Source organism: Ursus americanus, chromosome 9 (assembly GCF_024610735.1).
Source record: "Ursus americanus isolate L20-20 chromosome 9, mUrsAme1.1.p, whole genome shotgun sequence".
In the NCBI taxonomy this organism is placed as follows: domain Eukaryota; kingdom Metazoa; phylum Chordata; class Mammalia; order Carnivora; family Ursidae; genus Ursus; species Ursus americanus.
The window spans coordinates 13,973,578-13,998,388 of NC_142135.1; the positions used below are offsets into that span (position 1 = coordinate 13,973,578).

The 24,811-nt window shown below is 39.8% G+C and overlaps 1 long non-coding RNA gene across 1 annotated transcript; it reads right to left on the reverse strand.

Moving 5' to 3' along the window:
• Positions 1 to 8,332: 8,332 nt before the first annotated feature.
• LOC148109415 (uncharacterized) lies at positions 8,333 to 24,596 on the reverse strand. Its single transcript, XR_015725687.1, has 2 exons — positions 18,130 to 24,596; positions 8,333 to 17,266 (listed from the first exon to the last, which is right to left on the reverse strand). It is a non-coding gene; the product is annotated as an uncharacterized LOC148109415 (long non-coding RNA).
• Positions 24,597 to 24,811: the final 215 nt, after the last annotated feature.

Here is a 24,811-nt window from a genome sequence, read left to right on the forward strand (position 1 = left end):
GAAGAACTGTTCTAGACTGAAGGAAACCACACAGATGGGACAGCTAAATACAACACGCAATTCTGGAGTGGATCCTTCAGTTATAAAGATATTATTGGGACAACTGGAGAAATTTGGGGTCTGAGAATTAGATGGCAATAGTGCATCACTGGTAACTCTGATTTTGATGGTTGCAACTTGATTATGTGGGAGAATACCCCATAATAGGAAATGCACATTAAGAAATTCAGGATCATGGGGAATCTGACTGGCAACTCTCCAATGGTTTAGGGAAATAAAAAATCTGTGCTGTGTACTTGTACCTTTGCTGTAAGTTTGAGATGGTTTCAAAATAAAAATACTGATAACGCATGGATAGAATATGTCTGGGAGGACACACCAGTAAACTGCCATTGTCTATGGAAAGAGGACTGGGGGTCCAACATGAGAGAGAAACTCACTTTCCACTGCTTATCTTTTATACTGTTGAGATATTTTATGTTGTGAATTAAAAACTGTATCACTAAAATGGCATATGGAGACATTTTAATGGAAATTAAATAAGAAAATACATGCATGATCATTATAGAAATTTTGAAAATTGCAAAAATTTTAAGGGTTTGACCAGATGCTTTGAGGAAGCATTTTGATGTTTTTCTTATCACAATGCATCATTTTTCTTCACTTGGTTTTATAATATTATGATCTTGTGGTTCTGCGCTATCTGAAATTTCATGCTTTTAAAATTAATGTCGTTCTTCATTTTACTTAAAACTCTTTTAAGCATCAAATAAAGAAACAAACAAATAAATCTCTTCCTTCAATCTATACCTTTAGGCTACTTAATTTTGAATGCTAGCACTTGTCATTACATGATGAAATATGTAATGTATTATTATTATATTATTATTATTAGCTGTAGCTCCTGCACCAAAATGTTAGTTCCTCCCATGAGACTAGGGACTTGGTTTGTTGTCTGCTGAGGCTCTGACACCTAGTGCTGCACGTGGCACATAGTAAGAACTCAATAAATATTTACACTAGAAAGAAAATTGTCAGAGGAGCTTATCTTACTGACTTTTCTGTTTCAGAACCTGTTAGGTAGAAATTGTTTCCTGGGCTGATATTCATTAAGTACCAACTATATGCTTAGACACTATGCTAAGTACTTTACAAATATTGTGTAATTTAAAGATTTATCAATAACCCTATGAAAAAAAATGCTATCACTATATACAGATGAACATTGAGAGGCTTAGGAATGACTAAATTGATTAAGGCCACAGTTGGCATTTAGGAATCTGAGATTGAGCCTGCCTCCACTGTCTCTCTTCGGCCATCTCTCCATCTGCACAGCCTCATGGTCTTAATGCCTGTAGCAGTCACATCAGCAATGGAATATACTGGCTCTCTGCCTCCTCCCTGACTCAGCTCTTCATTACCTCACTTCTGGACTCCTGTAGTGAGTGCTTAACTTTCTTCTTGGGCCCCTACTCATGCTGTAATTTCTTTCCAGATTACGTTTCCAAAGAAAAGCCAATGATGCCCCTACCAATTTCAAGGGCTCCAATGGCTAGAACAGAATTGCCTGGAGCTTGTAGAACATTTAGTCCATGAGAGATGAAAGCAAGAATTTCTCTTCCCTAAGGCAAAGAGGACGTCATCTAAGCAATATATCCAAAGAGGAATGAAGATCAAGAGTATTCAAATGGCCATCCGTTTAAATTATTGCTTCCTCTTGCCTAAGTGCATAGCTTCTAAATGTCAATGGCCCACAATTCCCTCTGTTAAAATCTGATTCAATATAAATTGAGCATATACTATGGTAGTCTCCTGAATCTTGAAAGGGTGCTGAAAGATAGTTGAGAGTTCTCTAGGGAAGTTATAGTGGGTTAAACAATGACCACCAAGAAGATCTGTCTACATCCTAACTCCTGGAACTGGTGATTGTGACCTAATTTGGAAAAAGGGTCTTTGCAAGTATAATGAGGTTAAGGATCTTGAGATAAGATCATCCTGCATTACCTAAGTGAGCCCTAAATCCAATGACAAGTATCCATAAGACACAGAAGAGGAGAAGACACAGACACAAAGGAGAAGATCACGTGAAGACAGAGGAAGAGACTGGACTTAGGCAGCCATAAGCCAAGGAATTCCCGGAGCCATTTAAAAGCTGGAAGAAGCAGGAAGGATTCCCCCCAAGAGCTTTCAGAAGAAATATCACCCTGCCAACATTTAACTTTGGCCACAACTGTGAGAGAATAAATTTCTGGTTTTGTTTTGTTTTTTTTTTTTTTAAGATTTTATTTATTTATTTATTTATTTATTTGACAGAGAGAGAGACACAGCCAGAGAGAGGGGGAACACAAGCAGGGGGAGTGGGAGAGGAAGAAGCGGGCTCCCAGTGGAGCAGGGAGCCCAATGCAGGGCTCGATCCCAGGACCCTGGGATCACACCCTGGGCCAAAGGCAGAAGCTTAAAGACTGAACCACCCAGGTGCCCCAAATTTCTGTTTGTGTTAACTTGTTACAGTAACCTTAGGAAACTAATACAGAGATGAAGAGGTAAGTAGCATCTGATATGAGAAAACACGTGAAGTCACTGAGACATGACAGAGAGTAGAGCTTGATCGGGACAGCTTCGGCAGTTCCCTAGGGCTCAACCTTGGACAGAAAGGTGGATAAGAATGAAACAAAATGAATCACAGAAGGGCATGCATCCCTCAATAAGGACTTTGGGCTTTATCCAGTAGGCCATGGGAAGATGGGGAGTAATACTGACCCAGTGTACATCTCAGAAAGATCATTATGGTGGTGGTACAGAGAGTGGATTAGAGAGAAAATGGAATGATCTCCAGTGGGAAAGTAGGAACTCTCATAGCGATCAGGGTAACAAATGATGAAGACCTGAGTCAAAATGCTCATAATGAGAATGGAAAGGAAGGTGATGAGATGAAAGTTATTCGGGAGATTTAATCCACAGAATTTGGTGGTGAGAGTGGGGAGAGTTGAGTCCTCCTCCAAGGTCAATTTGGGTGACTGGGTAGAGGGTAAAGATGTTCACCAGGATAGGAAATGCAGAAGAGCAGATGAAGAAGGAAAATTTGTTCATGAATAGATGTATTTGAGGTGAAGATACTCTGAGTAACATCCAGGGGAGAAGGTGGAGTAGGCAGCTAATATAAGAATCGGATCTGAGACATGTCCAGCAAGAAGTTGCCGCAGCCAAGGTTGAAGAGGTTGCTGCCTGTGTTCTCCTCTAGGATTTTGATGGATTCCTGTCTCACATTTAGGTCTTTCATCCATTTGGAGTTTATCTTTGTGTGTGGTGTAAAAAAATAGTCCAGTTTCATTCTTCTGCATGTGGCTGTCCAATTTTCCCCAACGCAATTTGTGGAAGAGAATGTCTTTTTTCCATTGGATATTCTTTCTTGCTTTGTCGAAGATTAGTTGACCATAGAGTTGAGGGTCCCTTTCTGGGTTCTCTATTCTGTTCTATTGATCTATATGTCTGTTTTTGTGCCAGTACCACACTGTCTTGATGATTACAGCTTTGTAATAGACATGTCTCCAAAAGCAAGGGAAACAAAAGCAAAAATGAACTACTGGGACTTCATCAAGATAAAAAGCTTTGACAGCAAAAGAAACAGTCAACAAAACCAAAGACAAGCTACAGAATGGGAGAAGATATTTGCAAATGTCTTACCGTATAAAGGACGAGTATCCAAGATCTATAAGGAACTTATCAAACTCAACACCCAAAAAACAAATAATCCAGTCAAGAAATGGGCAGAAGACATGAACAGACATTTCTCCAAGGAAGACACACAAATGGCCAACAGACACATGAAAAAATGTTCCACATCGCTTGGCATCAGGGAAATACAAATCAAAACCACAATGAGCTACCACATCACACTGGTCAGAATGGCTAAATTTAACAAGTCAGCAAACACAAATTGTTGGCAAGGATGCAGAGAAAGGGGAACCTTCTCACACTACTGGTGGGAATATAAGCTGGTATAGCCACTCTGGAAAACAGGATGGGTGTTCCTCAAGAACTTAAAAATAGAGCCACCCTATGACCCAGCAATTGTACTACTAGGTATTTACCCCAAGTATTCACCCCAAATATAATGTAATGATCTGAAGGGGTGCCTGTATCCCAATGTTTATAGCAGCAACGTCCACAATAGCCAAACTGTAGAAAGAGCCAAGATGTCCATGGACAGATGAATGGATAAAGAAGATGTGGTGTGTATACACACACACACATACACACACACACACACACACACACACCCTGGAATATTACTCAGCCATCAGAAAGGATGAATACTTACCATTCACATCAACATGGATGGAACTGGAGGGTATTATGCTGAGGGAAATAAGTCAATCAGAGAAAGGCAATTATCATATGGCTTCGGTCATATGTGGAACATAAGAAACAGCACAGAGGACATAGGGGAAGGGAGGGCAAATGGAATGGGAAGTCATCAGAGAGAGAGAAAAACCATGAGAGACTCTCACCTATAGGAAACAAACTAAGCGTTGCTGGAGGGGAGGTGGATGAAGGGACTGAGTAATTGGGTAACGGGCATTAAGAAGAGCTCGTGATGTGGTAAGTACTGGGTGTTACATGTAACTGATGAATTACTGAACTCTGTATCTGAACCTAATGATGTACTATATGTTGGTTAATTGAATTCAAATTAAAAAAATAAAAATAAATTTAAAAAGAATCTGGATCTGAAAAGAGAGATCCAAGTTAGAGATAAGCATTTGGGAATTCTTGAAGTATAAATGATCATGGAAAACATAGGGGGAGATAGGATTACCCAGGAACACATATAGAACAGAAGGTCAAGGATGGAACCCCTAGGAATGCAAACATTTTTCTCAGAAACTTCTGTGATTTTATAGATATTGGTTTCTTTTTTTAATAATATTTTTTAATATGTTAGTCACCATACGGTACATCCCTAGTTTTTGATGTAAAGTTCCATGATTCATTACTTGCATATAACACCCAGTGCACCATGGATAGATAATGGTTTCTAACTACTGTTGCATCAGTATGTTAGAGTTTTCCATAAAATGTGAGATCTTAAAAGATTTTCTTCATTCTTAATGTTCTAGAATTCTTATTTTATAATAATAGTAAATGAAAAAATAGAAGTGAATGTATAAAAATTCTCATTAAGAGGGGTGCCTGCATGGCTCAGTCGGTTAAGTGTCCGACTCCTGATTTTGGCTCAGGTCATGATCTCAGGGTCATGATCTCAGGGTCATGAGATTGAGCCCTCTGTCAGCCTCCAAGCTCATCAGGGAGTCTGCTTGAGATTACCTCTCTCCCCCTCTCCCTCTGCCCCTCCCTCCAATTGTGCTTACTCTCTCTCTCAAATAAATAAATAGATCTTTAAAAAATTCTCATTAAGAAAAATCTCTTTCACAGAGCAAGACATATAATTTCTTGTTTCAGTCCTTCTATCTCTGCCTTTCTCCAATTTCCTGAGCTCAGTAACTGGCACCATCATCTCACCAGTTGCTGAACCCAGAAAACTGGGAGTCAAAACTGATACCTCCCTCTCCCTGTTAGTTCTAACTAATCACCAGGTTGAGTCTATTTCTCTTGAATCTCTGTACTCCTCCTCATGCCACCAACTTAATCTATGCTGCTCTGCCTCTTTGCCAACAGTCCTCCTAACCTGTCCCTTACAGTCTTCCTAGTCTCCCTTTAGTCTATTCTCCACACTGTAGTCACAGTGATACAAACAACAATCTAAATCTGTTTTTAAAATATAACTTCTTCCTTAAAACACTTTCTAACACTCGTGGGGTGCCTGGGTGGCTTTCTGTTAAGCGTCTGCCTTTGGCTTAGGTCATGATCACAGGGTCCTGGGATGGAGCCGCATATCCGGGCTCCCTGCTCAGTGGGGAGTCTGCTTCTCCCTCTGCCCCTCCCCCTGCTCATGATCTCTCTCTCTGTAATGTAAATAAATAAAACGTCTTTTAAAAAGAAATTAAGACCATTTCATTTAATTAATTAAATTATGTAACAATTTGTTCAGTCTTTAGGTTCCCAGATATAATCCATGAGGGGAGAAATAAAAGGGGAGAGAAGAAAGGAATAGAAGTTGAGCTCTTTTTGGCCTTGAAGTCTCTCAGGGATTGGGTTCCAAAGAGAAATTGTTTTTAAAAGGCAGAAGTTGTGGGTTGTTTTCTGTGGGTTTATTTGAGCTACTATTAAGGGAAATAGGACTTTCAGAATTAAAACTAGGTCACTAGATCAACTAGGGTGATCCCTCAGGCCTCACACAGAAATGTCCTGTCCCTACCACATTCATACTTCTTTTGTCCCCTGCCCACCCCTTTCACTAGGAATTTCACAGAGGATTACTCTGGAAGATGGTGTGGAAGAGGCCCTGAACTGAGTGTGTACACTTGGCTTCCTTTCCAGTCTTTGTCCCCTCGAATCATGAACTTCATTTCAATAAGCATTTATTAATGACCTACTTTGTGCCAGGATCTCTTCTGGGGGTGAGATTTTCAGAGTTATGGTCCGTACTCTCAAAGAGGTCACAGTTTGGGAAAGACATGCAAAAGGTAAATGTTCATGCGGTGTAAGTAGGCTCTCTGAGGAGGTGACCTATTTCCTCATGTCACCCACCACTATTGCACTGTATCACACATTATGACCAACTGACAGAGGAGGAAAAGGGCTAAGTGTAGTTCAGTGATGGGTAGGCCTGGTTAAGTTTTGAAGCTGAACACAGACAGCTACTGAACTGAAGACACAATGAGGGTGCTCCTGAAAAAAGTGGAAGGTTATTTTCCCAGTGAGCAGAGCTTTGGTTAGTGCCTGGTTATCCATTTTGTGTTGGAAGAGAGCTGGCCGAGATAAGGAAATATACAGACACATGATCAGGTAGATGGATGGCATGGCTGGTTGGTCAAGGGTTTCAAAGAGAAAGACTGGAAGATCAGGGCTCAGAGGGTCTGGAGAAGAGGCATGAAGATGGAGCCTATGCCTGGGGAAATAACTTGGGGCCATCTTTTAATTGCAGGTTAATGCCCATGAGAACATTCAAACGGAAGTGGCCCTTAATAACCAAGCAATCTGAATGACTTGGCCCAGCTGACATCAGATGAAAGAAAATGGGAGTATACTTAGTCTCTAGATCCTGCTAGATACATAAGTTGTTTTTCAATTTCAGTTAGACTCCTTATAGTGCCTTATATCTGTATTCCATTTCATAATTTCTTAGGTTTTGCTCCCATTGATTTCTCACTCCAGAGAGTAGAGACTAACAAAAGCCAGCCCACATATTTAGTACATATTGGGATCTTGTAAAAATTACCATATGAGCTTTGAAACCAGGCAGAGCTATGCTTTGCTCCTTTATTTACAAGCTAAATGAATACATTGGTTTACCTCTTGGAAACTTAAATAGAGATGATAATGCCTATTTATAGGGTAGTTATAAGGATTATATGAAATAATGTTTTTAAAAGGTTTAGTGCTATGCCTATCACACAGTTAAGCCTGAGTATAGGTTAGTGCTGTCCCTGTGGTCAGAACTCTAGAGCCAGAAGTCTCTGACCCTTGCTGTCCATCTAGATCTCTCCTTCTCACCTTTAACCAGACTCTCAAATACCTTTGTAAGATGATTTTACAGCTTTGTAATACAGCTTGAAGTCCGGAACTGTGGTGTGTTCAGCTTTAATCATCAAGACAATATGGTACTGACACAAAAACAGACACATAGATCAATAGAACAGAATAGAGAACCTAGAAATGGATCTTCAACTCTATGGTCAACTAATCTTTGACAAAGCAAGAAAGAATATCCAATGGAAAAAAGACAGTCTCTTCCACAAATGGTGTTGGGAAAATTGCAAAGCCACATGAAGAAGAATGCGACTGGACCCCTTTCTTGTCTTATACCCAAAGATAAATTCCAAATGGATGAAAGACCTAAATGTGAGACAGGAATCCACCAAAATCCTGGGGATTTTGGCAGCAACCTCTTTGACCTTGACCACAGCAACCTCTTGCTAGAAACATCTCCAAAGACAAGAGAAACAAAAGCAAAAATGAATTATTGGGACTTCATCAAGATAAAAAGCTTTGGACAACAAAAGAAGCAGTCAACAAAACCAAAAGACTACCTACAGAATGGGAGAAGATATTTGCAAATGTCTTATCAGATAAAGGGCTAGTATCCAAGATCTATAAGGAACTTATCAAACACAACACCCAAAAAACAAATAATCCAGTCAAGAAATGGGTAGAAGACATGAAGAGACATTTCTCCACAGAAGACGCACAAAGAGCCAACAGATACATGAAAAAAAAAAGTTCCACATCACTCAGCATCAGGGAAATACAAATCAAAAACCACAGTGAGATACTACCTCACACCTGTCAGAATGGCTAAAATGAACAACTCAGGAAACAACAGGTGTTGGCAAGGATTCAGAGAGAGGGGAACCCTCTTACACTATTGGTGGGAATGCAAACCCGTGCAGCTACTCTGGCAAACAGTATGGAGGTTCCTCAAAAAGTTAAAATTAGAGCTACCCTATGACCCAGCAATTGTAGTACTACGTATTTATCCAAAGGATATAAGCATAGTGATTCAAAGGGGCACATGCACCCCAATGTTTATAGCAACAATGATCACAATAGCCAAAATGGAGAGAGCCCAGATGTCCATCAACAGATGAATGGATAAAGAAGATATGAGATAGAGAGAGAGAGATAAGATGGACTACTACTCAGCCATCCAAAAGAATGAAATCTTGCCATTTGCAACAATGTGGATGGAACAAAAGGGTATTATGCTAAGTGAAATAAGTCAGTCAGAGAAAGATTAATACCATATGATTTCACTCATATGTGGAATTTAAGAAACAAAATAGATGACCGTAGGGGAAGAGAAGGAAAAATAAAATAAGACAAAAACAGAGAGGGAGGCAAATCATAAGAGACTCTTAACTATAGGAAACAAACTGAGGGTTGCTGGAGGGATGTGGGTGGGGGGATGGGGTAACTGGGTGATGGGCTTTAAGGAGGGCACTTGAAGTAATGAGCACTGGGTGTTGTATGCAACTGATGAATCACTAAATTCTACCTCTGAAACTAATAATATACTATATGTTAATTAACTTGAATTTAAATAAAATTTTTAAAAAGATGACACGGTCCATATATACAATGGAATACTACTCAGCCATCAGAAAGGATGAATACTCACCATTTGTATCAACATGGATGAAACTAGAAGGGATTATGCTAAGTGAAATAAGTCAAGCAGAGAAAGATAACTATCATATGGTTTCACTTATATGTGGAACATAAGGAATAGCATGGAGGACATTAGGAGGAGCAAGGGGAAAATGAAGGGAAGGAAATCAGAGGGGGAGACGAACCATGAGAGACTACGGCCTTTGGGAAACAAACTGAGGGTTTCAGAGGGGAGGGGGTGGGCAGATGGGGTAGCCCGGTGATGGGTATTACGGCGGGCACTGTTGCAATGAGCACTGGGTGTTACAGGCAAACAGTGAAGCATGGAACACTACATCAAAAACTAATGAAATACTGTATGGTGACTAACATAAAATAATAAAAAAAAAAATAGAGCCCTTAGTGAAATTCTGAAAGAAATTAAAAATAAAAGATGATTTTACACCCAGAATGGCAAAAAAACTTCGTCTTGCTTCCAATCCCCTGAATCCTTTCAGAAGGATTAAGTATTAAGTATTAATACTTAATATTAATATTAAGTATTAAGACATGTTCCAAGGATGCATCCAAAAAACCAGCCTGCATTGATTTCCCCTGCATTTTAGTCTATGACTCCCCAAAGTACCTCTCAAGTTCCCTAGAGTAACCGCAGTTGGAAATACGGGCCTAGAGCAATTGTTGTGAGCCTATTACAAAGGGAACTTACTTAATGAAAGGTCTAGAAGATATATATATCATTTACAAAGCAATTAAACACATTATCCAAGTCTATGCCACCTGGGTTCCTCTGGCCTATACCAGCAAACCTAATAACATCATTTCAATTATGCACCCAGAGTCAGCCCCCAGATGTGGGTTAATAGAGGAATGCTAATGTAGACAAGACAGCAGCTCAGTATGTACAAGAAGGGAACTGTAACGGCAGATTAACATACCCTGGCCAGCACGCTGTACATTCTACAAATTAATAAGGCTAACAACCGCTTATCGTCGGAGCTGTTCACATAGCATTGAATTATTTTAGGAACCCAACAAGGAGGGAAACAAACAAACAGAAAACAAAATGGACCAGAAACAGGGGGAGGGGTATGTGCTGGATTCTAGTTTAACTCTGCTGCTAACTAGTGACGCAAAATGAAAATATCCTCGCTGATAAGGAACAAACTATGAAAACGATCTTCTCCTAAGACTACCTCTTCCACCAGATCCTGGACAAATAGACCTCTCTTTTCTAAATTTCTATCTTCTTTTAAAGCCTGGGGAAAAGGGCAAAAGAGGCTCAAGAAGTAAGGGGAGCGTTCATTTCTAAAAGTTCATGCAAACACCACAGTTCTCTAATCTGGTAAAAGTATTTATTTAAGCAAATGCAGAAACCAGGAGAAAATCAAAACAAAGCCAGTGAGCAGTTGGCAAATGGAGCAGGTTTTACATAAACTGTGAATCAACAAATATGATCAAGTATCTATTATCTGGCCCAAAGCTAACCTATTAACTACAGAGAATAAAAACAAGGGCTTGCTCAATTCATTGAGCACTCAACCAACTCCCCACTCTCTCAACCAACCCTCACAAAAACCCCATGAGGAGGATACTTAGAGATGACTGAGAGCAGTTTCGAGGATATTTAACAATCCACTGGAATGCCTTGGCTGCAAGTAACGAAACCCCTATTCAAACCTGACCAATGAGGCAATGTGTTCTTGCCTGCACTTGAGAGTGCAGTGGCAGGTGGTCTCCAGGTGTCCTAAAAGGACCCCAAATCTCCATCATCAGTATACACTTCCCCTGTATCTGCCACATGTAATATTCACACAAGATGGGTCCTGGTGACACCCTAGCTACATGTTTCCCCGTTTCTGCCCTCCACTCCCTGGCTGGCTGATCTATTCTTCCCTTGAAGCTGACAGGGACAACTTAGGTCTTAGGATAACTCCTGAATCAATAGCTGTTGCTAATGGATTTCATGCGCTGGAACGCTAAAACTAATATAGACCATTTCTAGAGCTGGAAATGGGAGCACTTGCCTCTGAATCATGAATATGAGAGGTGCACATGGGAACAAAAATAGGGAACTTACGAGGGAGAAGGGGAGAAAAGACTGGATAGGCAACCACTGGGTCCATGGTATTTGCCCCAAGACAAATGCCTGGCAAGTGGCAAGGCCAGCCTTGAACCAATTAAATATGTTATAGAACCACAGACCAATTTCTGCAACTTAGAAAACCACATTACCAAGCTACTCTTGTTACAACCCAACAAATCAATTTTGACAACTAGAGATGCATGACAACCATATTTACCCAACAAAAAAACGTCAGGTGAACTTCTCAACAATAGTAAACTTACCGAGACAACTGAATACAACATTTGAAATCCAGAAGGTCATAGAATATCCAAGGCATATGAACGCCATGCCAGTAGAAAACATTTGCTTTGAATGAGAGTCAACTGTGTTATAAATATATAATAATATCTGCACGATAAATATTCATGTGCCATTTGGCCCATCTTATTTTTATTGCCATTTATTTGTGGTAAAGCAACACTACTGTATTTAAAAATTGCAAAAAGTATAAAAAGCCTATAGGCATTTATAATTTTTTTAAATGACTAGTCGTAAACAAAACACCTCGGCCTGATAAGACTTCTCTAATGTCTTCTGGCCGCTACTGAGAATGATGTGTAAATAATGCTGCCCCAGGGTCTGGTGTCTCTAAAATATTTAACACTGGGACAGACATGAGCTGGCTAGGTGCTGGCCTCTTTTTAGTTGAGACTTAGATCCCCAAATAGTCCCACCTCATCGAGGGTCATAGCAGAGCCACAGAAATAAATACCCTCTTTTCACAAAGGGTTTTTGTCCCTTTTGGGGGAAAAGATGGAGAGTGGCAGCCCAGGACAGCAAGTCTGCTTAGAAGACTAGTTTCAGTTTGCTAGGCAGAAGAAAATAAGCCAGGAAATCTGACTTTTGGACCATCTCCCAGTCTCTCCCTCTGTTTGAGGTCATTGCCATATATCTATAGTACTCTCAGTTGGGCTAATAAGCTCATCAGGGTCCTCTCTCTTCCTGGGTAAACAGCATTCCTTCCCACTTTCTTCCTCTGGGTAGATGATCAGTAAGTCTTCATGAATGAAAGATCTTAGTATAGTCTTTTTAATTGAACTGAAATGCTTATATGCAAGTAATGAATCATGGAACTTTACATCAAAAACTAGGGATGTACTGTATGGTGACCGACATAATATAATAAAGAATATTATTATTTAAAAAAAGGAAATGCCAAAAGAAAGACTTAGAAATAGGGAACCGTCAGGTGTACATTTGCCTTCGGTGATTCTCCAATACTTCCCCTTCCTCTTTATCCCCACCGCCCCCATTCCTGGGCAGCCCTTATTGCCTTCATCAGAAGTATCATGGACTCTCACCCTTCCTATCTCAAATTCAGCTGAAAAATTAATTTTGTAAACATCTCTTTGCTCATTACCTCCCTGTTCAAAAATCTTCATTGAATTCTCTTTACCTATAGAAGTCAGGCTCAACCAGAGGTCGTCAAACTTTCTCTATAAAGGGCCAGATAATAAATATTCTTTGCTTGGGGGGCCAGATGTACTTTGTCACAGCTACTCTTCTCCACCCTCCGAGTGTAGTATAGTGAGTTGTGATTCTCTGACTCCCTGATCTAAAGCCCTTTAGTCCAGGGCACCTGGATGGCTCAGCCACTTGAACATCTGATTCTTGATTTCAGCTCAGGTCATGATCTCCTCGGTCGTGGGATCGAGTCCCATGTCGGGCTCCACCCTTAGCATGGAGTCTGCTTCAGATTCTCTCCCTCAGCCCCTCCCCCCACTCATGCTCTCTCCCACTCTCTCTCTGTCCCTCTAAAATAAATCTTTAAAAAAATATATAAACTAAAACCCTTTAGTTCAACATCCAAATTAATTCCAATTCACAATCCAGCCACCTCCTTAGCATTTGCTTCCCCTGCCCCCAGTTGGCCACACTCCTGCTAAACTGAGCAACACGTTGTTCCCTGAATGAGCCACATGACCTTCGATCCCAGCTTTTTAGACAATGTCATTCCTTCCATCCAGCTTCTAAGACTCAAACGGTTACTCTTTTCATGAAACTTTGCCTCAGATCTTAGCTTGAAATAACCATTTTATCCTTTATAATAGCATTTTCTGCCTAGTTCTGTGTAACAATTTGCATACATTATGCCCTTTAACCATAGACAATGAGATAAGCGTTATTGGAACTATTTCACAAATAGGAAATTGAGATTCAGCAGGAGGTGTACCCCGTGTCACGATAAATGGCCAAGGCAGGGCTCTAGCCCTGATATTTTAGATCTCACAGCCCAGGCACTGCTTTCTAGGCCACACACACCCACATTTTATTTGTACTTCTTTTATAATGCTGATTTCATTTCCACTCACTGTTAGAGCTATTTGTGGGAATTTCTTCATCTCCTTTTCTAAAGTCTGGAATTCTCAAAGGCACGGACCATGTCTTATTCATATTTATATCCTCAGAGGGATTTGCATAGAATAGGTGCTTAATACATCTTTGTTGAGAGAATGAGCACCATTCAATATGTACTTGTAGCAATGAATTGCTATTATTAACTTTTGGATTTGATTTCCTGTAATCACTACCCTTGATAATAGAGAATGAACCTGATTTTTTTTTCCAGAAAGCAAACCGAGATAAATAGAAAATCAAAAGCGGTTTCCATCAGTCTGTGTGAATAGATTTTGTTTGTGCTCAAGTAAAAACTAGACAGATACAAATATGAAATGCATTTGGCCATTTGTTTTGGTTAGCACTTTCTTTCAGGGGGAAAAAAAAAACACTCAGAACTATCGGTGTGTTAATGAGCCTTTGACATCAACAACCACTGGCACTAGCGGTCGTGAAGCACAGAACCCACTTCCAGCCTTGTTTGTGATAGGGTCAGCCTTTATCTCTAGGACACTTGGGTCATTTAGAATGGGACTTTTGTCTAGCTCTGGTATTTGGCAACAACGACAGAGCAATCAACCATTGCCACCCACTCACAATTCAACTTGCCAAGTCCAAAAAGTGACTGATAATCATGTCTTCTGAAGTTAAGTTGGATAAATCTTTTCCTCCTTCGGATGTGATGCCTGGTAGGTGATTAAGTAAAGAACTTAATCCATTGGGGATCAGCATAGCGTAATGGCACAGAGCCTGAGTTTGGGTCCAAGAACTACCATTCGCATGCACGTGGTACTCTGTGCTGTACACGATGAATCCGACCTTTGTTTTCATTGTTTGTATAATAGAGAAAGATAACATTCTGTTCATAGAATTTTAAATGAAGGAGACAACATTTACAGCCTCCCTAGCACAGTGTCTCTCTCAGAGTACTTACTCAATTACTTCATTCCCTGTTATTTCCAATCTTATGATATTAGTTTTGGAAACAAGGACTAACACTAATTCATAAGTTAGTTGTGTAACTACAGAGTTTTGTCGCTTTGGTTTGCATTGCTTGGTGGCAGTCTTGGGAACAGAGTTAAAATCTGACTGTATTTAACCATGAATTATGTCACAATTAGAACCTATTTTAAATGAGCGGTGAACTTGAAAGTTAGAACTCCAGATTTAAAATTGATATTTGTGATGTAGAGAACAAATCATGCTATAGAAATACTGAGAGTCTCTGGCTTACAAACCCAAGCAATAGAAATGGAGATTGAGGGGCGAGGACCACTGCATGCTGCCACCCATGGCTCAAGGACCCAGATGTCACTGTGTCTTCAGCTAACTGTGCCCGTGGTGAGAAGTGTGGAAATCTATTCCCTAGAAAGCTTTTCTTCTGCCACAACCTCCTCTCTCTTTCCCCTTTCAGGATAATCACCCAAACCATGCTATCCCCTTGTTCCCTTCCACTTTTCACCCCTCCTCATAGCTCAGTTAATACCACCCCAGGTTATTTTTTTAATTCTAAAACTACATGCATTTCCTGCAGCTAATTTTATTCTCTCCTCTCTTCTTCATAATTTATTCAATTATTTCAAGAATATCTATCTCATTTCCCACCTTCTTACTTTTCTGAACACCCAAACAATCCTAAATTCTTGGTCTTTCTATAAAAGGAGTTCTATCAAAGAAGAGGAAATCTCTAATTCATGGAGTAGTAGAAGTATAATTTTTAGTGTCCTCCACATATGAAACCTATAAATATGCCCAGAATGCCCCTTCAAAAATCCTATCTCCTGTATTTTTCTAAGTTCATTCTTCAGTAGATGTAATTATATTTCTTCATCAAGACTTACATATTTGGGGATTATTCAATTGCAGGAATCATTTACTGATTTTTAAATACTATTTTTCTTTGAAGCTACAGTATTTATGTTACATTATGTTTAGGCAGTTTTATGGTCTAAATAAATTCCTTAACCACCATTCACAATAATATTTACACAGGTACTGATGATAAATTTCTAATGACCCACTCACAATTACATTTTTGGGACATAATTCATTTTTATGGTAGTTTCTACTTGGATATAAGCTATTAGTAAATTTTAGAAAATTCATAGCTCACTTTAGTACAAATCATATAATTTATTGTTTTACTTATTTCTTAGAAAATGTGATTGTTGTCACATAAACTTCTGAAATTTTTTAACTTCTTGAAATCCTCAATGAGCATGAAAGGCATACTTTCATTGGCATTAGACAATGTGATTGTTGACAATTAACAATCTGGTTTGTTGTCATTGTTGTTAGATGTTAGTGGCTCTCGCGGCTGGAGTTTGGGGGGGTGGGATGCGTCTCCTACTTGATGGTCTTTCTACCAGCTGGCTGGTTTCCTCAAAAGCTAGTCTGAACAAATTCGGTCAGGTGATCAGATGTTTACTAATAAAGCAGTAACAAAATAGTCATTTAACAAATTTTTCCAGCTTGACAAAATCCTGTTCTCTGTTCTTTTATATACTCTGACAAACACATTTGATGAAAGGTTTTCTTAAGACAAGTTCACAACAGTCTAGCAGCAGGATCCGGCTAATCCGTTAGAAGGGGCGAAGTGGCAGAATCCTGACTAAGGAGCTATACACAGACCTGGATGGAATCCCAAGGCCAAGGCTTTATTCTGAAATAGATTAATTTTATCAATAGATTTTTATGGCATGTTCATGCAAAGGCAAAAGGCCTTGAAACCCATCTGGCTAATCTATGTATCTTGAACCCAGTCATTTGATCAATTTATGTCTAATATACATTATACTAATTTAAAAACTCTGGTGTTAATCACTGATAAAGTTGAATCCTTCTAACAACACTGTTAATCTGTGGGCTTCTGATTAGTCTTTCAAAGGCTAACTAATTTAGAGTTTGTATTGACAATTAGGGTGCATCACATGTTAAACTAATTAAAATGAGATTCACACACGCACACACACACACACACACACACACACAAACACACACCAACATATTACAGATAACATAAGGCACTTGAAAATTCCAAAACCCATTCACATTGAGAGTGATTATTGAGAGATGATTTTAATGATGCCATGTTGCCTGTGAAGTCTTTCTTTTTTTTTAATAATTTTTTATTATGTTATGTTAGTCACCATACAGTACGTCTTTGTTTCTATAGATTGTAAATTTCTATGGACTCTGGGAAACAAACTGAGGGCTTCAGAGGAAAGCGGGGTGGGGGATTGGGATAGGCCGGTGATGGGTATTAAGGAGGGCACATATAGCATGGAGCACTGGGTGTTATACGCAAATAATGAATCATGGAACACTACATCAAAAACTAAGGATGTACTATATGGTGACTAACATAACATAATAAAATTTTTTTTTAATTTAAAAAAATAAAAATAAAAAAATAATAAAAATACATAAGGTAAAAAAAAAAAAGAAAATTCCAAAACCCAAAACATTAAAATTCTATTGATTCTCATCTTGGCACGCAAGGGGTCTTATGCTGATTCACACATGAGAGATGGCGATGAGGTGGATACATTTACATAGTATGAGAGCCAAGCCCTAGAAGACAAAATAAAAGGCTGTTATCATTTTGTCGTACAGAAATACTTCAGGTTTATAAATTGAGAGGAACTTAAAAATGTTTAAGACTCAGTATCTCTAAAAGGGTATTAAAAAAGGGGTAAAGATTTGGGGCCATAGCCAGCATAAGAATACTTAATGTAAGTGGTCTGGCATTAAGAAAGAGATGATTAGGGGCACCTGGGTGCCTCAGTCGGTTAAGTGACCAACTCTTGATTTTGGCTCAGGTCATGATCTCAAAGTTGTGAGGCTGAGCCCCACGTGGGGCTCTGCACTGAGTGTCAAGTCTGCTTGAGATTCTCTCTCTCTCTCTCTTTCTCTCTGCCCCTAACCCACTCCCGCTCTCTCTAAATAAATAAATTAAATCTTAAAAAAAAAGGATGATTAAATGTCCTATTTTCTTGTCATGTGATATTTTAAAATTGAACGTGGCCTGTCCATTAAGAAAATCAAATGTGTAGAAGAATACCCATATAGAACACACAGCACAGACGGAAACATTCGTTTTTATTTTGCCAGTGAAATTTATACTTGCAGTTTCTAAGATACCAAATTAAGATAAAATTAAGGTAAAATGCCACTAGTGGTGAGTAATATCTATGTTAAGATGACATGACCCTAAAGATTTCCTTTAAGATGATGTGATTTATCTGAAATAAAGCCAGCATGGCTCAATTTTTAAATTATTGAAAAAGCATTTGATTAGTAAAAGTGTTTAGTCATTAAATATAATAATTTAATTATTATTAAATAATTTAATAATTAACACACATTAAAATAAATTATAAATATTTAATGATCACTAATGATTTTAAAATCCATTGAATATAGCAATTAGATACCTTTCTGTAAGCAGCACAATCTGAGATCTGGACAGAAAGAGCATCGTTCTTTTAAAATATGCTGGTAGTTATTCTTCACCTAATTATAAATGAGGCATTGTTAGTGCTTCAAAAGAACAAAGCACATCTAATTACCACCCAATTCTCAAATACCTTCTACAATATCACTGCCAAGGTTTGTCTAGCCTACGCCTGGACCCCTCTGATAATAGGGTTCTTATCTCATCCCAAGGCCTCCAGTTCAATCTTTCAGGAGCTCTGGCTACTAATAGAGTCCATTCTTGTGTGCTTTTATTCAATAGATACGTTCTGAGGGTCTCCTAATGTCACATATTGTCACTGTGTCAGGGACCCAGCATTAAACAAATTACATAAATATCTTTGCCTTCATGGGACTTACTTTCTAGTTGAAAAGACAGACATTAAAGAGAAGTATGTGAAATATCTAGTCCAGGTTGGAAGAAATGTGATCTATAGAGAGAAACCAAACAAAAGAGGGTACTAGGGAAACCTATGGTGTTGAGTAAGTTCCCAAAGCAAGTAATTAAGTAAGCAGGTAACTGGGAACAGGAAGGTATGGGCACAAGAAACAGCAAATGTGAAGACACTAAGTAAAATGTTACTAGAGTATTTAAGGAACAGGATATTCCTGTGGCCAGGACAGTATGGATGAGGAGAGGACACTAGGAAGGCCAGAGAGGTAGCTGGGTGGGACAGGGACAACGCAGGGGTGGAGAGCCCATGAGCTTTCTCTCAGAAACTGCTGTGTGTGAGGAGTGGAGATAGGACCCAAACTAAGAAACCTACAAATGACAGATGATGAAGATCTGCCCCTGTGAGTCTAGAATATTTTCTTCTTGTTCAACAAAACTTCCTATTTCATTCCCTTGCTCTTCATGTCTCCTGGTTCTGCACCCCCTCACCATAGCTGGCTGTCCTTTGAATGTAATTCAGGTTGTCTGGTCCCTCTTTCTGTATGGGACCTAGTGGTCACCAAAGAGCAGTCTTTACATTTGAGTAACAATGTGGGCCTGCATGGCCCTTACCTGTCCCCATGGGAGGACTTTTGGATTAGGATGGCTGCCTAGTTACTTGTGCATCTCCCCCAAAAGAAAGGGAACATCCTAAGAGCAAAGACACGATCTCATCACCATTATAAAGAGTTGAACAGCCTCACATGTAGCTGATGCTAGTTGACAACAGATGATAAACCTAAGGCCCAGAAAAGTTAAGCCACTTGCCAAAGGTCACAAAGCTAGAAAACGGAAGAGTTAGGATATGATCCAAAGCATGCAGCTGGGCTTCCTGACTCTACTGTGTTGCATCCCACTGAAACTGTCCTTTGATGTCCTTGTCTAGCTTCCCTGATAGCCTCTGAACCTCCTCAGACCACCTGCTATGTTGTGTTCATTACTGCATCTCTCATATCTAGATTAGCATCTGACAAAAGAGAGCTCAGTGCTCGAATAGATGGCTTGGTTTGGATTTTGCCCTTGAATTTATCTAGCTGAGGCCATAATTGATGGCACTTAAGGAAAGACTGGATTTCTTTTCTATTGATCAGCATTACAACAGATGTGACACATTCAGTCCGTAATTCAGGTGCAACAGAATTATCCCTCACTATGTGTGTGAGTGTGTAAACATGAACACACACAGACTACCACCCAGGGCTTTTCTGCGTGTATAAGATGAAGGGTGCAGGCTCTACTCTCTTATGAACCAGCTTGCTCCAAGGTCATCAGTTCAAGTGGGGGAGATGACCTGATTCAAACTAAGCCCCCAGATGAGATATATATCTCAAAGGACACATGCTTAATGAATACGGACAGAGTCTATAGAGCAGTAAAGTCATTTTTATTTTTAGAGTATGGAACTATGGATTTTTGGTTGCTCCTATCACTCTCCATTAAGCAACAAAGTCAATGTGGCAAAGTCGAAAAAACTCAAACCCTGGAAGCAGAGAACCTAACCACAAAACCTGGCTCATTCCCTCATGGCCCTGTGAGCTTGGGAAAGTCTTTTTAACTCTTGTCTACCTTGGTTTCCTTGTTTGTAAAGCCCTTTCTGTTTCTGCTGGTGACACTGAAAATTCAATGGACTAACATCTAGGACATCAACGTGTTGAACAAGCCTGCCTCATCAGATATAATCAGAATGCAATTTTATTTTTGTTTTCCGCCATCCCTTTAGGCTTATTAATAGGGTTGGTTGTCCTATCATTGCATGAAAACTTGATGGGCCTGATGGCATTTCTGCCTACTTTAAGCCAAAAATGCAATGCTAGTTTAATCATTCAAAGTGTCTAGTCTGTGTAATAACCAGAGATTTGAGCTTCGTCCAAGAGTAAATTTTCTATCTCCACATCCAGGGCCTTGTGTTGGGAAGTCCTAAGACCACCTCTGGTTTGATGATTTCCTGGGAGGACTTACAGGTCTTATATACGGTGTTCTTACGGCTCTGATTTATTGTGTTAAAAGGATACAAAGCAAAATCAAAAGGCAAAAGACACATGAAACAAAGTCTGGGGGAAATTAGATGCAAGCCTCTATAGTCCCCTTTCAATGGAGTCACAAGACATGATTTTAATTCCTTTAGCAATGCACCGTGACAATATGTGTGAAAGGTTCCCACGCAAAAGAACTCATTAGAGACACAGCACTCAGGATTTTTACTGGGGTCTTATCACTTAGGTGCCCTTACCTAGCAAGTACCAAAATTCCAGATGCCCAGGAGGATGGCAGAAGTTCAGCATAAAACATATTGTTTGCATAACCAGTTTAGGCCAATTGAACTACTCTGATCAGTTGAAAGAATGGAAAACTTCCCCAAATCCAAGTTTCCAGTCACTAGTGAATCACAGAAACTGACCTTTCTAAGGTTAAGTGATCAGTCTTGCTAGGTTAATTCTGAAGACTAGTAGCCTTTGGTGTGCAAAGTAGTGTGACCTCCTCTCACCTTCTTCCTTACCTCCTTCCCAACTAATGCTAACCTTGATTATGAAGAGATTGAGGAGAAGGAGGAGAGGCAAGGAGAATACGAAGTTTCTTATTTGACTGCTACTTTTTTAACTTCACCTCCCACGCATCTGGGTCTGACTGGTATTCAGAGGTTGGCACACTGTCTTATTGGCATCCCTATGGGTTCTTCAGAGATTTCCCCTGAGAACAGTTAGTAGGACTTCCTGTAATGCATTAGACATTTTCCCTGGCCAGTGGCTGCCCCTCAGGCCCTTGTTCTTCAATAGACCCCCTGGTCTCTCTGGAGCCCCATCATGCCTCTGAGTGCCCTCCTGGTCAGGATTTAAGAGAGCTGCGTGTGATTTCTTTCTGGCTCATGGGAAACACTCTGGCATGTTTACCCCTAATAAACTGTGACGGTAGGTGGCCCAATGCAGTCACCTCTTTTTGGCTGCAGTGGTCTGGACAGCTAGCCAGAACTGGCTCTCTCTTTTAGATTTCCAGCCAAGAGTCAGGTACTAGCCCCACTGTCACTCCAGTTGCAGGACCTAAACGTCAAGCTTTCTGAGTGGTCCTGCTAAAGCCCTCTTTTCCTTCGATGTAAAAAGCAGAATATCCTTTTCCCCCACCTTGGTGATTGTGAGAGGGGCAGAAAAGAGAGGGAGGCAGACTCATGGCACAACAGCAGGGCTCTTCAGAAATTACTTGTGTAAATACTCTAGGGATTTCTTTTTTTTTTTTTTTAAGATTTTATTTATTTATTTGACAGAGATAGAGACAGCCAGCGAGAGAGGGAACACAAGCAGGGGGAGTGGGAGAGGAAGAAGCAGGCTCATAGCGGAGGAGCCTGACGTGGGGCTCGATCCCATAACGCTGGGATCACGCCCTGAGCCGAAGGCAGACGCTTAACCTCTGTGCCACCCAGGCGCCCCAATACTCTAGGGATTTCTATCACAATTTAATATCTAAAATCCAAATCTAGCTTTTTTAAGGGGACTGAAGTTTATGTAATTGCAGGGGAAGATGTTCCTTCTTTTAAAAATCTATAAAACTACGAAAATAAAACTGGGTACTTAATAAATATTTATTTAGAATGAGGAATAAATCACAGGAAAATAAACATTCTAAAAAACTGACAAATAGCACAAACAAAAGACTCAGAAAAACAACACTATTAACTACCTGACGCTCCTCTGCAACACGTTTTCCTATATTTTTAGCTGTAGTTTTAGATTAGACGCTTTGATTCCTTCTATATAAAGCAACAACTTTGTAATATTTTCAATAGGGTGAAAAGAAAAATAGTTCAGTCTTTCCTCTAGCGTGGTTGGTTGGAATTTATTTTTATTATCAATAGGCCAGATAATTTTCTTTCAAAGTCAATAATACATCATTGGTAAAGTCATACATTTTTAGGATTGCTATCAGAATTGAGAAAGTCTCTACCAAGTCTCTTTCATACATGACTTGTAAGATTTGGAAGAAATTTCCATAGACTGGCTTCTGACTCCATCATTTCTAACTTTTCTTCCATGCAGGGATCTGTCATCCTGGTCCTGCACCTGCTGTCATGAGGCTGGGTGAGTTGAAACAAAGAGCAGTGTGAGTATTTTATATCTGTATAGGAATCGTGAGCGATACTGTAAACTCAGACACAAATGTGACCTTAAGCCACGTGATTATATTACAACTCAAGCTCAGTGTATCCACAAATTAACCTCCCATTAGTTCAATGGTTCTCAATGGATGTGGGTTCAATTTTCCCTTCAGAGGGAAGTTTGTCACAACAATGGGGGTGGGGTTGAGGGGTTTGTGGGTGGAACTGAGGGGTTTGTGGGTTGCTACTAGCACGGGAGGCCAGAATGCTACCAACATCCTTCAAGGTACAGGATAGATAGCCTGCAAGGCAAAGAACTATCCAGCCCTAAGTGTCCAGATTGCCAAGATTGAGAAGCCTTGCTAGCTGGATCTTGGATCTCCAAAAATACATCCCCAGTTACTATACCACCACTGGACCCTGGGAGAGGTGTGAAAAAGAGAAAATGGAGTGGATACAGACCACAGTCCTAAAGCATTGCAGCTAGACTATCTTACTTTTTCAAATTCCACGAAAACATATGATCTTATCATTTCACTGCCAGGGCTCTCTCCCAGGGCCTTGAAAGGGGCCTTGCAGTCGAGGGTCCGAGGCCTCAGCTTCACCAGCTACAGGATCAATCTTGTCTCCCCACCCCCGCTGAAACACAGGCAGTCTGCAGAGTTCCAAGTCTGCACCCTGTTAGAAGTCGAACAGGAACAAATATCGTCTGAGTGTTTGTTTATAACAGGCCAGTGTATCACTCCAATTTTGTAAAGAGTAAGGCAGAAGGAGGCCATAAACCAGCCACTGGCAGGCTGCGACATGGCCTGCAGACATGGTATGTTGATTTCCACATTCAATTTGAATGAATTGCCAGCCCTTAAAATTTTTATTTTACACAGAATCCCAGATTTCAGGGTTTGATTGAAAACTCCAGCAGCACTGGGCTCCTACTCCCCCCTGGCAACAAGGAAACTCATTTTATTCAGCTAGTGTTTACAGTTTACCAATGACCCTGCCCAGCCAGCAGTCTCTCCTCCCTGCCTAGCCCTCTAGGTATTTGGATCTGTAAGCTTGCCCTGTGACTTCGGCTCACTGTTAAGGGCTGTGCAAATATTCAACAGGATATTGGTATTTACACCTCAACATCCCCTTCCAGCCTCTTCTGAATGCTGGATACACATTCCCTTTATTTATCATGGGTCATCTTTCTTTCCTTGGAGAGTCACAAGGTCTCTTATAATAAATAATAAATAAATAAATAAATTTTATTTTAATTGAAGTATAATTGACATACAATATCCTATTAGTTTCGGTATCCATCATGGAGATTCAATATTTCTTTTTTTTTATTTTATTAAAGATTCATTTATTTATTTGGGGGGGCAGAGAGAGAAGGAGACAAGAAGACTCCTGCTGAATGGGGAGCCCGATGTGGGGCTGGATCCCAGGACCCCGAGATCATGACCTGAGCCAAAACCAAGAGTTGGACGCTTAACCAACTGAGCCACCCAGTGCCCCAGAGATGCAATACTTCTATACATTACAAAGTGATCTCCACAACAAGTCTAGTTACCATCTGTTTCCTTACGAAGTTATTACCATATTACTGACTATATTCCCTATGCTGTACATTACATCCCCCTGACTTATTTGTTTTATAACTGAAAACTTATACCTCTTAATCTCCCTCACCTATTTCCCCCATCCCCGAACCGCCCCCGCTCTGGTAGCCAGCAGTTTGTTTCTTGTATCTATGAGTCTGTTTCTGTTTTGGCTTCTCTGTTTGTTTTTTAGATTCCCATGGAAGTAAAATCATACGGTATTTGTCTTTGTCTGACTTATTTCACGTAGCATAATACCCTCAAGCTCCATCCATGTTGTCTCAAATGGCAAGATTTCATTCTTTCTGATGGCTGAGTAGTATTCCATTGTGTGATATATATATATATATATATATATATATATATATATATGTAGATAGATAGATAAGATCTATCTTTTTCATCCATTCGTCTATCAAGGGACACTTAGGTTGCTTCCCTAATTTGGCTACTATAAATAATGCTGCATACAGCTCTTCAAATTAGTGTTTTTGTCTTCTTTTTTTTTTTTTAAGATTTTATTTACTTATTTGAGAGGG